Source organism: Monodelphis domestica, chromosome 4 (assembly GCF_027887165.1).
Source record: "Monodelphis domestica isolate mMonDom1 chromosome 4, mMonDom1.pri, whole genome shotgun sequence".
Lineage (NCBI taxonomy): Eukaryota > Metazoa > Chordata > Mammalia > Didelphimorphia > Didelphidae > Monodelphis > Monodelphis domestica.
Genome location: NC_077230.1, coordinates 436510791 through 436522739, shown reverse-complemented (window position 1 = coordinate 436522739; position 11949 = coordinate 436510791). Strand labels below are relative to the sequence as shown.

The 11949-nt window shown below is 43.6% G+C and overlaps 1 long non-coding RNA gene across 1 annotated transcript; it reads left to right on the top strand.

Annotated features, from left to right (window-relative positions):
- Window positions 1-30: 30 nt before the first annotated feature.
- Window positions 31-8429, top strand: LOC130453978 (uncharacterized). Its single transcript, XR_008911667.1, has 2 exons — window positions 31-167; window positions 2526-8429. It is a non-coding gene; the product is annotated as an uncharacterized LOC130453978 (long non-coding RNA).
- The last annotated feature ends 3520 nt before the right edge of the window (window positions 8430-11949 follow it).

Sequence of the window (11949 nt, the reverse complement as noted above, 5' to 3'; positions counted from 1 at the left end):
GTTTGGGGACGTCCCTCCGCCGGTTCAGCTCCTTCTGGGCTGAGGATCGGCGTGCACTAAGGCGCTGATATTCCGAAGGGAGAAACCGCCGCATCCCTGGAGATGGCGGGGGAGGGGGTGGCCCGGAAACTGGCCAAGCCTTCCCCTCGGTCTCAGGATTGACCGAGGTGAGTTCCAAGGCAGAAGACTCACCCAGGGTCCCACAGTTAGGAAGTGTCTGAGCCGCATTTGAAGCCAGGACCCGGGACTTCCCCCTTCCAGGCCTGGCTATTTGGAATTTAAATAAGGTGTGTGTGTGGGGTGGGGGTGGATGGAGGTAGGAGGTTTGGGGTTCAAGCTGGCCTCAGGCAGCTCCTTGCTGTGTGACCCTGGGTCAGTCACTTACCCCCAAGTGCCCTTACCTTAATTCCAAGACGGAAGGTAAAGCTTCAAAAAAGAATTGGAGGAGAAAAAGATGTGAACGAGAAGGGAAGGGGCAGATCAGGAAGGGAAGAAGGGCAACTTCTATGGGGTAAAGGCTACAGGGAAATAACGTGAGTCAAATTACAGCTGGAAACTGGGCTCCTGAAGGGGGAGGATGGGAAGAGGAGGGTGAAGCTGCTCATCTGAAAGGCCTCCATTGAGAAAGGTTTAGGGCTCGTTTCCATGGACACAAAGCGATTGATTAGGCCCCTGGATAGAGGCAAAGATTGTTCCAACCTTTGGAAAAGAAACAGGGACGAGGCTGTTAGGAGCTGAGGATTTTGCAGTGAAGTGTGGATGGAAGGAGACCTTTCCTTTCCTTTTGAAGTCCTGAGAGTCGTTAGGAAGAAGAAATGAAGAAAAAGCACCGATTCCGCCTGCCTGCAACTTTCAGTAGCCACGTGACTTCTCCTGTCAGCAGGATGAGCTGGAAATAGGCTCAGATACCTGGTGGGGAGAGGACAAGCCCTGCAGAGATGCCAAGTCTTGTTCTTGGTTTCATTGAGTAACTGCTTTCTACTATGTAGATAACTTGATCTACCGGTTTTGATGTGATTGAAAGTGCAAAGCGGAGTCAGTGGAAGCAATTCTGTGTAAGGGAATTTGACAGTTTGATAGTAAGTTTTGTTTCATGTTTCAAACCCAAAATGATGTTTACGATCAAAGGAAATTCTATGTAAAGAAATTGCAGAAAAGCAGCTTCGGATGTTGTGAGATTGTGAATTAAATTGTAAAATTTGGCAAAATCATGTTATCGTATCACCCCATCAATCAAGTGTTTTAATATTCTAAAACATTCTTTGTGGTGGCATAAAATTGGAAAATGTCGGGGTGCCCCTGGATGAGGAATGGCTGAACACATTGTAGTATATGTTGGTGATGGAATACTATTGTGCTAAAAAGGAATAATGAACTGGAGGGATTCCATGTGAACTGGAAAGACCTTCAGGAATTGATGCAGAGCAAAAGGAACAGAGACTGATACACTGTGGTACAATCAAATATAACGGACTTCTCTACTAGCAACAATGCAATGACTCAAGACAATCCAGAGGGACTTATGAGAAAGAAGCTATCCACATCCCAAGAAAGAACTGTGGGAGTAGAAATGCAGAATAAAAACATAGGGTTGATCACGTGACCTGATGGGGATATAATTGGGGATGTAGACTCTAAATAATCACCCTAGTACAAATATTACTACTATGGAAATAGGTCTTGTTCAATGACACATGAAAAACCCAGTGGAATTCCTGATTGGCTACCGCAGGGAGGAGAGGAAGGGAAGACTCTGAATCATGTAGATATGGAAAAGTATTCTAAATTAAACTAACTTTAATTTAATTTAAAATAGTAAATTAATCTAAATTAAATTAATTAGAATGAGAAAGCTAGCTTTTTTATGTTAGTTATTAATAAATCTTATTAAATATAATACTTAGAATATTAGATACCAATTTATTTCTCAAAAAAAATGTGGAGTTCAAAATGAGAATTTACAAGGGATCACAATAACTTCTAAAATTTTCATTTGTAATTCCACAGTATCCACATAAAAAGGAGTTAAGTACTTCAGTGACAGTTTTACCATCTTCTTACCAGCATTTCTTAAGACAATGGGTTCTCAGAAATTACAATATGAGAAAAAAACATAATGACACTGTTAGGTGCAAGTATATGAGATTTTACTGTTTTCAATTTGAAATTACAGACTTTTCCATATACAAGTACAAGTAGTAGTATCTCAGAAGCCGAGAATGACTATTGTCTTTGTGCATTATCATCCATTGATGTACCCTTATGTGGCTTTGAAGTCCAAAGGCTGAGGTGCATTTTTGTGGCATGGAACGCCAGTTGTTACGGGAGGTGCGGTTGTGGCCTGGTGTCGGCGTTCACGTGCGGCAAGACATCGATGTTGTTCATCTTCAAAGGTGGTGGAAGCATGGTTAATGTGGGTACACCAGCTGCTTCTGTCAGAGTCAGCAAGTTCTAGTTGCTTTGGTGTAATGCCAGCCCACTTCAAGTTTGACTTTAGCTGATCCTTGTATCTTTTCTTTGGTCAGCCTTGTTTCCTGAGTCCAGCTGACAGTTCACCATAGAATACCTGTCTTGGTATTTGCTGTGGGTCCATGCAGATGACGTGTCCAGACCATCGTAGCTGGGTTTTGAGGACCATGACTTCGATGCTGGTGGAGTTGGCTCTGTCGAGGACTTCCTGATTGGTGATTCTGTCCTGCCATCAGATCCTCATGATTGACCGGAGAGAGCGTTCGTGGAATTGCTCCAGCTGTTTCATGTGCTTCCGGTATAGTGTCCATGTCTCACAACCTTACAGGAGCAAGCTGAGGACAACTGCATAATACACTTTGAGGTTCGTTGCAGTGCTTACACCTCTGTGCTGGAAGACTTTAGAGTGCAGCCGCCCGAGTGCCTGGCTGGCCTTTTGGATCCTGGCATTGATCTCATGGTCTAGGGACCCGTCGTTGCCGATGGTGCTGTCCAGGTACTTGAAAGTGTTGACATTACAAAGCTGCATGCCATTGATTGTAATGCACGTAGTTGGCCTCCCTGGTGCAGGTTGGTACAGCACCTCTGTTTTGTTGAGGCTGATAGTCAGGCGAAACAATTTTGTTGCGGTGGAGAACTTGTCCACAATGGTTTGAAGATGATTTTCTTGGTGGGCCACGAGAGCACAGTTATCTGCGAAGAGAGTTTCCAGGATGAGTCTCTCTGTTGTCTTTGTTTTTGCGGTCAGGCGGCAAAGGTCAAATAGTGAGCCATCCAGTCGGTATTTGATGTAGAAGCCCAGGTCTAGATCCATCACATCATGTCGTAATACTTGGGTGAAAAATAGGTTGAATAGCACCTGAGCAAGGATGCAGCCTTGTTTCACGCAATTGGAGATGTTGAAGCGATCGGAAGTCTCTCCATCAGACAGGACTTCCCCTGTCATGTCGACATGAAAGAACTGGATCAGTTTGACGAATTTTGCTGGGCAACCGAGCTTGCTGAGGATCACCCACAATGCTTACCTGTTCACTGTGTAAAACGCCTTAGTTAGGTCTATGAAGACAATGTAGAGACTCAGGTTCTGCTCAAGGCATTTTTCCTGCATTTGCCTCACCGTGAAGACCATGTCGATCTGGTTGGAAGGCGCATTGTGATTCAGGCAGGTTCTGCTCTGAGACAGATGACAGAAGTCTTTTGAATATAACACGGGCGAGGATCTTTCCAGCAGTGGAAAGTAGTGAGATGCCTCTGTAGTTGTCATAGGCTGCTTGTGCGCCTTTGTTCTTGTATAGGGCTACGATGGAGGCATCTCTGAGTTCTGAGGGCATGTCTTCCTCTTCCCATATGCTGGTCAACACTATATGGAATGCCTGAAGAACCTTTCCCTTTAGGGCCTTGTACACCTCGGTTGGGATCCCGTCTTTACTGGGTACCTTGCCTGCACTCATTTGTTTAATGGCTTTTTGGACTTCTTCTAATGAAAGAGGGATGTCAAGTTGCTTGATGATGCGGTTTTGGGGGATCTGATCAAGGGCCCTTTGGTCGACTGAGGAGAGTAAGTTGAAGAGCTGACTGAAGTGTTCTTTCCACCTGTTGCTGATGCCTTTTTTGTCTTTTATGAGAGTGTCACTGTCAGAGGATAGCAAGGGGGTGGTGGTGGATTTTAATGGCCCATAGACAGTCTTGAGGGCACTGAAAAATTGTTTATAGTTTTTCGTGTCAGCAAAGCCCTGGATTTCTTCTACCTTGTTTTCCCCACCATCCGTCTTGCATTTTCCTGATCTCACACTACGCCGTGGCTTGGAGAGACTTGAATCTGTCCTTTTTAGGATCAGAGTTTGGGTTATTTTGCCACTCTATAAAGGCTTTGTTCTTTTTGTTCAACAGGTCTTCAATAGCAGTGTTGTTCTCATTGAACAAGTCCTGCTGGTTGCGTTGTTTGGGGCCTAGGACTGCCTTTGATGTTTCCGTCACCGTGTCTCTGAACTGGTTCCATTTCTCAGTTGGGCTTCCAGTGAGTGGTCCCTTGGCAGACAGTTTGTCGTCCAGACAGGACTGGAATGTTTGCAGATAAAATGGATCTCTGAGACAACTCACGTTGCAAGATGTGTGAATTGTCTGGGCGCATTTTGGATGGCGAGGCGCAATGCGTATTTGAAGAGTCACTCTAACCAATCGGTGGTCTTTCCAGCATTCAGCTCCTCTCATGGCTCTGTTGATCTGTACATCCTGAATGAATTGCCGGCATACAATGATGTAGTCAATGAGATGCCACTGTTTTGATCGTGGATGCATTCACGTTGTTTTGTATTTGTTTGCCATTCTGAACGCAGTGTTCGTGATGGTGAGTTCGAACTCTGAGCATTTGCTGAGTAGCAGTAGGCCGTTGTACATTTAGCCCACGCCGTGTTTGCTGAGCACTCCTTTCCATCTTTCATGGTCCTGGCCAACACGGGCTGTTGTAGTGAAAATTTCACCTTTTAAGATTGTTATAATATTGAACAATGGCCGCCAAGGAATTTACTTATGAAATTCCTAAAATGAAGCACTCAAGTCAGAATGGAGTTTATGGAGGTTTAATCACAATGGGAGTAGGGAAAAGGAGAGGGAGAGAAGGAGAGAGAAGAAAAGGGAAAGGGGTTACTCAACCTCTGACCAAGGCAGAGGGAGATTAGGCCCAAAGGGCCAAGGTGGAAAGGAATCAGTCCTTGACTCACGTGACCGATCTGAAGGGAAGCTGTCTGTGGGCCTCCTCCCAGTTCAAGCTCCTAACACGAACTGCTGTCTCGCCCTGTCCACAGGAAGTGAGCAAATTCCCGAGGCTGCTCTCTCCGTCACTTCCTGTGCTTCACAAGTGCCAATGGTGGCTCAAGCTTGGCTTAGGACAGCCCAGGTGGGCAGTTAGTTATTTCTGATTTGTCATTGACTAGCACATGCCCGTGTAGTGTGGGTGTGCACAATTTTTGGGTGCTAGACCAAGATGGAGATTTTAAAATTCACAATCCCCCCGATGATGATTGGGGGACTAGTCTCCCCAATTGTTCACTAAACATAAGCGTACTGCACCCAAAAAAATTCTAACTGTAAGTGTATACAAAATGTTTACCCACTAAGAGGAAAACTATAATAGTTGTAGATATGGGGAAATAGAGGAGAGAGAAAGACAGCAAACCAATATTTTGCTGGGCGCATTGACAAAAACCAATTAGGGGGCAGTCCCCTTTGGCATAAGAGTATACATTCAAAAAATGTTCAATCAACCACACCCCAAGGTTCATTCTGAATCTTCCTGTAGTGAAAAGGTTTAGATATCTTTCTGCAAACAGTTCATTCTCTGGATTCAGTTAGTTGGCAAGCTTCTTTTCTGAAGATCTATCTCGAACAAAATTTAAATTTTGGATTTTATGAAATACAATCCCCCCTGAAGAAAGTGTTGAAAAAAAAAACACTGAGTCCAGCTAAGGATGCAAGGTTTAGTTGTGGGGGTGTGTGAGTTAATCCAAAAGGAAAACAAAACAAAATGAAAACAAAATAAAAAAAAAACAAAGAAGAAAAAGGGAAAAAATTAAGGGGAAAATATAGACCCTTTATATATACATATATTTATATTAAAAAAGAATTCAAAATCAGTATCAAAATATCAAAAAAATCTATGTATACAAGATTTTGAGAAAGCAAAAATAAAAAAAAATTATCTTTTTCCACAGGCCCCTGTATTAGAGTCCAGTTAAGTAATTTCTAATCCCACAAGTCTGTAGGACAGAATGCAGCAAATTTCCCTTACCCATTTGCAGCCAAGGCTACAGGAAGTTGCCATACTATAAGAGAGGAAAAGGACCATACCTTTATTTATACTCTTCAGCTCACTATTTTACTTCTACCAGAATGATATATAGATTTCTTGATTATATTCTTAACCCAAGATGAATTTTACTTTGTTTTAAAAAATGTTTATTACCAAGGTTGAAAGATTGCTATGTTTGTAAAAACTTGTGACAAATATCCATCAATTCATAGGTTTTAAAATTGCCATGCAGCAACTTATGTGAAATATGAAAGTGTGTTTGTTTGCTATTGTAATTAATTGGGCTATTGAGAATTTTGGGGATATTGATATCTACATATTTCTACTACTGTATTTTTAAAAATGAAAAAGTTTTTACCTTGTTCAATTCATTTGCCTTCTACTCACAGTGAGCATGGCCAGATACAAAGAGGAAATGGATCTCATTTTTGGTAAGAAAGCCTTGTATGCTATATTTTCTTAGCTTACAGAAAATGTCAATGAGTATAAGCTATATTTGTGAATTTTTAAAGCTCTTTTTATTATATTTTCCTTGCATGTGCAATATACTATTTGTTTTTTTTTTATTTTTTCTCTCCTTTTTATATTTGAAGCACATGTCACCAGCATTAAGATTTTCTTTAACCTTTTGATTTTTCAGTAAGATACATTTGCTAATGCATACCCAAAAAGCTTGTGACTATAAAAACGATGCTACTAATTATTTAAATAAATTATGGGACTTTGCTTAATGATTCTGTCTGATTCCAGGACAAGAGATACACACAAGAGCCATTGCACAGAGCCAAAGAAAAGCCAATCCAGGATGGATTGATGCACTTCTAGGCCACTACAAAGGTTTTGAACCTAGTGTGAGACTTGGGGTTGCGACACTTGACTTATGTTAAGATGTAGGCCTTCCTTGTGCCCACACTCACTCTGAAGATACTCACAGACTAGTATCCCCAAACTTGGCTCCTACTTGGCTCCTATAATCTGGTCCCTTTCTTTTCTGTCTTTCATAGTGTGGTACCTTTCTGTAGTGCTGGCTACTGACTGGGTAAATGCATCATTGCTTCGATCATTTTGATTGGGCCCTGATTCAAGGACCTGTTATAGATTTATTTTTCTTTTACTTGGAATTTTTACACATAAGACTTTGATAGTCTATATTTTCATCCAGAAATTTTTTTCTTTTCTTTTTGATTTTTCTGATATCCTTTTAATTTCTCTTGCCAATTGATTCATATACCTCATACCTCAGCCATGCATCCCTATGTGATTCTGTATTTGTCAATCACCCTCTTAACGGGGGGAATGTAAAAATATCATTATTTAAATTGCAAAGTTTAAATTCTTTTTTTTTTAAACCCTTACCTTCCGTCTTGGAGTCAATACTGTATATTGGCTCCAAGGCAGAAGAGTGGTAAGGGCTAGGCAATGGGGGTCAAGTGACTTGCCCAAGGTCACACAGCTAGGAAGTGGCTGAGGCCAGATTTGAACCTAGGACCTCCTGTCTCTAGGCCTGGTTCTCAATCCACTGAGCTACCCAGCTGCCCCCTTAAATTATTTTTGAGAAGAATTTTAGGTAAAGAAGATGCTACCTCTCTGAATCCAGAACTGAACTGTTGGAGAAGCCACCATGAAGAAGCCTCCAGACCACAAGCTGCACAAAAATGAACTTTGGGTGTAGTTGATTGAACATTTATTTGTATGTATACTTTTGTGCCAAAGGGGACTTCCCCCTAACTGGCTTTTTGTCAATGCGTTTCAGCAATTATTGGTTTTATTCTTTTTTTTCTCTTATCCTCAAATTATTGTAATCTTTAAATTGATTATGTTTTCATGATCCTTTGGAAAAAAAATTAATTTTTTTTCAAACGCTCAAACAGGGGAATGTAAAAAAATAGACTCGAATACAGGACTACAATCCCCACAATTCCTTGCTCCACTTCCCCAGAATGCTTTGTAATCTCACCTGGGCCAAGATTGAGAAGGTATTTAACCTGATTGAAAAAAGCTTTTGCTCTCTTTTGGACTTCCATTTTGGGGCAGATGTGGCTCTTTCCATAATGTAGGTGAGGTCTTGTCTAGGCCTCTGGCTTAGGCATGTGTTTTTTCTTACTTGTATATTCTTAAATTCTCAACCTTTAATAAACCTTATAAAATATAATACTCCTTGCAGAGAGAAACTAATTTCTACCTGCCTCAGTCTCCCCTAAATTTTCATCTTTACAGGGCGTTGAAGTCTCCCAGTAGTATCAGCTTATCATTGGTGGACACTGAGTGCAGGACGGCACTCAGGTCAGAGTAGAACTGCTTGATGGTCTCCTCTGTGCTGGTCAGTGTCGGGGCATATGAGCTGATGATTGTGGCATACCGGTCTTTGCTGAGAGGCAAACGGATCTTCATGAGCCTCTCGCTGATGCCCACAGGCAAGTCTGGCAGCTGTTTAAGCAAACTGGTCTTGATGGCCAAGCCAACACCGTGGATTCTGTCTTCATTTGAGGCTCAACCTTTCCAGAAGAAGGTGTATCCAGTGGTGGGTTCGCTGAGTGATCCCTCTTCTGGTAAGCGTGTTTCGCATAATGCTGTGATGTTGATGTTATATCGCGCCAGTTCTTTACCGATTAGAGCTGTTCTTCTCTCAGGTCTTGGAGTATTCTCTCTATCAAGTAATGTTCTGATGTTCCATGCTCCTAGTAGGAGTTTCTTTGTGTTTTGTTTTCTTTGGTTTCGACCGCTTAAAAGGATGACCCGCCAGCCGCTGTGTGCTGACCGGGTGTTTGTAGGTCAGGCAATGTTTGGGACACCTTTTCTAGTCCCCTCCCTTGATTAGGGTGAGCAGTGCTGTCCTAGAGAGGGCTGCTCAGTTGCCCAGGATGCTGCCGAACGTCCCTGCTGCCCACAGGGCCGAGTGACCACTGGTTCGTGGGCTGCCTACGTGCAGGATCGTGACTACAACTGCCAGTGGTCACCTCCACCTGTTGCGTTGCCCCTCCCACATCGCCGCAGGTCTTGAAGAGGGTAGGCAGGGTTGGAATAGATGAGAGTGCACAAAGATACTTGTGCGTGAAGGAGATTTAAGTGGAAAAGTCGATGCACAGAGACAGTCCCACTCTCTTGGCGTTGGAAGCCTGGGTCCAGTGGCATGAAAAGTCATTACACCTGGAGACTTCCTGCACTGGGTGGCCGTGTTGTCCTTTGGAGCACTCCACAGTGCTTTGCTGCGTCGCCCTCTCAGCCGTTGAACCTTCTTGTTGGTTTCTTCCGCGTGTTCCGCCGAAGCAATCTTCACATGCTGGGTGAGCAAAGCCTTGGTTCACCAGGGGTCGACCCGATGGCTACCCTCACAAGGTTTAGCCGGCCTGTCGAAGCCTTTGCCCGGGGTGTGGCCGCTGCCGCTGCCGCATGCTAGCAGCTACTGGGAGCCACAAGTGAAAGCTGGGTGTCAGGTGGGGGTCAGAGGCTGGCGAGCTGCCCTAGGAGGGCACGACAAGCCCTCCGTACCAAGGGTGCTACCCCTCCCTGAACATCCCATACATCCCAAAGGCTAGGCCATGGGGTTAAGTGATTTGCCCAGGGAGATAAAGCTAGGAAGTGCCTGAGGTCAGATTTGAACCCAGGACCTCCCATCTTTGGACCTGGCTCTCAGTCTACTGAGCCATCAAGCTGCCCTTTGAGCCATCAAGCTGCCCCTAACCCCTGTGTAAGGTTGGATCCTTGAAATAAACTTGGATTTGTAAGATGCTCTAAAACACCAGCATGTTACACTAGAATTACCTTAAATATACCTGCATTGTTTAAAGAGTACTGAAGAGCAGTGGTCTTTGTGTGTGATATCTCTTCCACTAGAAGAATATGGTTAACAAAATAAAGTGTTTTACTACAGACAAATAATTTGATGTACAATGTGCTCTGGATATAATTTCTTTAGACCCTTACCTTCTAGGCAATTAGGGTTAGGTGACTTGTCCAGGGTCACATAGCTGAGAAGTGTATGGGGTGATATTTGAACCCTTATCCTTCTGACTCCAGGCTTGGCACTCTACCCACTGAGCCACCTACCTGCCCTCTATGCTCATGTTTAAGTAAATTTCATTTGGGTAGTCATTGAACCTAGGCACTTACAAAGATTGTTATTACCTATCTGTTCATGTATGGAGACAGTTATATCCTTCCCATCTGAGGGTTCGCTCCTAATGAACTTCCCTGACCAGCAGGGTCCCACGAGGGAAGGGGCTCACCTTTGTAATGGGACCCGAGGAGAGGTAGGAACCAAGAACCAGGGTGGAAATGAAAGACACCGACAAATCAGTGATTGGATAGGGCAGGCAACCCCTATGATTTTCCTCAAGGCGGAAAATGAGGATTAATGGAACACGAGGTGGTTGAGGAGATTAAGGTGGAGAATGCAGGCTGAGATGGTCACAGCCTCGGGGAAGGAAAGGACTTAGAGGAGAGAGAGAGAGGAATGGAGATCCTAGCTAGGGAAAGAACCTTCCTAAAAAGAGAGAATTCCAGGGGTTGCCTTGCTTTTATTGATGAGGAGGCAGAGGGATGCCTCTAATCACGTAACAATTACATCACATATCTTAGACAATCATGATTGGGTGGTACAGTGGAGGGAACACCTTTTGGGCGTGTAGGACATAACCGCGCTTTCCCGGGCAAGTCTCCGAACATGTTAATGGGCTTGTGTTGGGCAATAGGTCGCGTGATCAGGTCAAGGTTACCTTCACAAACCTTATCGGTAAAGCCTCATGCTTGGAGACACAGTAATCATACAGTCATATTTCATAGATGTGAATATGCTTGGGATGCCACACCATCATTTTATCCTCTTAAGGGGAACTGGCTGGTTAGCTGGATTGAAAGTTTTGAGAAAGCAACATCAGGGAATCACTGTATACCTTGGAGGACATATAAATTCTTTCTTTGTCACGGGCTACTCTTTAAGACTAGCTTACTAAAGGGGACTGCCCCTAACAGGTTGATATAGTGACGCCCCCCCCATGGAGTCCTATATTATTTATCTTTGGGTGATAACCTGAGATGGAGAAGGAAGACTAAGGAAATGGGAGAATAATACAGACTCAAAGACAGCAGGTTCAAACACATGGGGAGTAACACGAACTCCGAGGAAATATGAGGAATAAGAGAATAGGTGGGGAGTACCAATTCCTTAACACTTCCTATAGACAAGGGAGTCTGAGCATTAATAGGAAGCTTTGGGGGCAACAACATCACTAGAATAGGGGGGAATCACAACTCCTTGGTGCCTCCTATAGACAAGAGAGTCTGAGCATTGGTAGGAAGCACTTTGAAGATACAGGAAGTAAGAGCTGTAAGAGAAGAGGAGTAAGAGAGGAGGAGGGAAGAGAGGGAGAGTAAGAGAGCGAGTTTCAAGCTAGTTCCCCAGTATTTATTGGAGGTTTTAGGAATGTGTATTGGGAAATGATCCACGAATATGTAACATGACATAGGTTTTAATATTGGTTGAATTGACAATGATGAGATCAAAGAGGTGGAGATTAATCCAACCTGAGCTTTGCAAATGAATGTAGTCTGAGCCAGGACTCTGGCTGTCAGCGCCCTAATGGACCAGCGCTTTGCAAATGAATGTACTCCGAGCAGAGTCAGGGGCTATCAAGGCCCAGCCCATGAATTTGCCCATCCTATGCTAGTGCTTC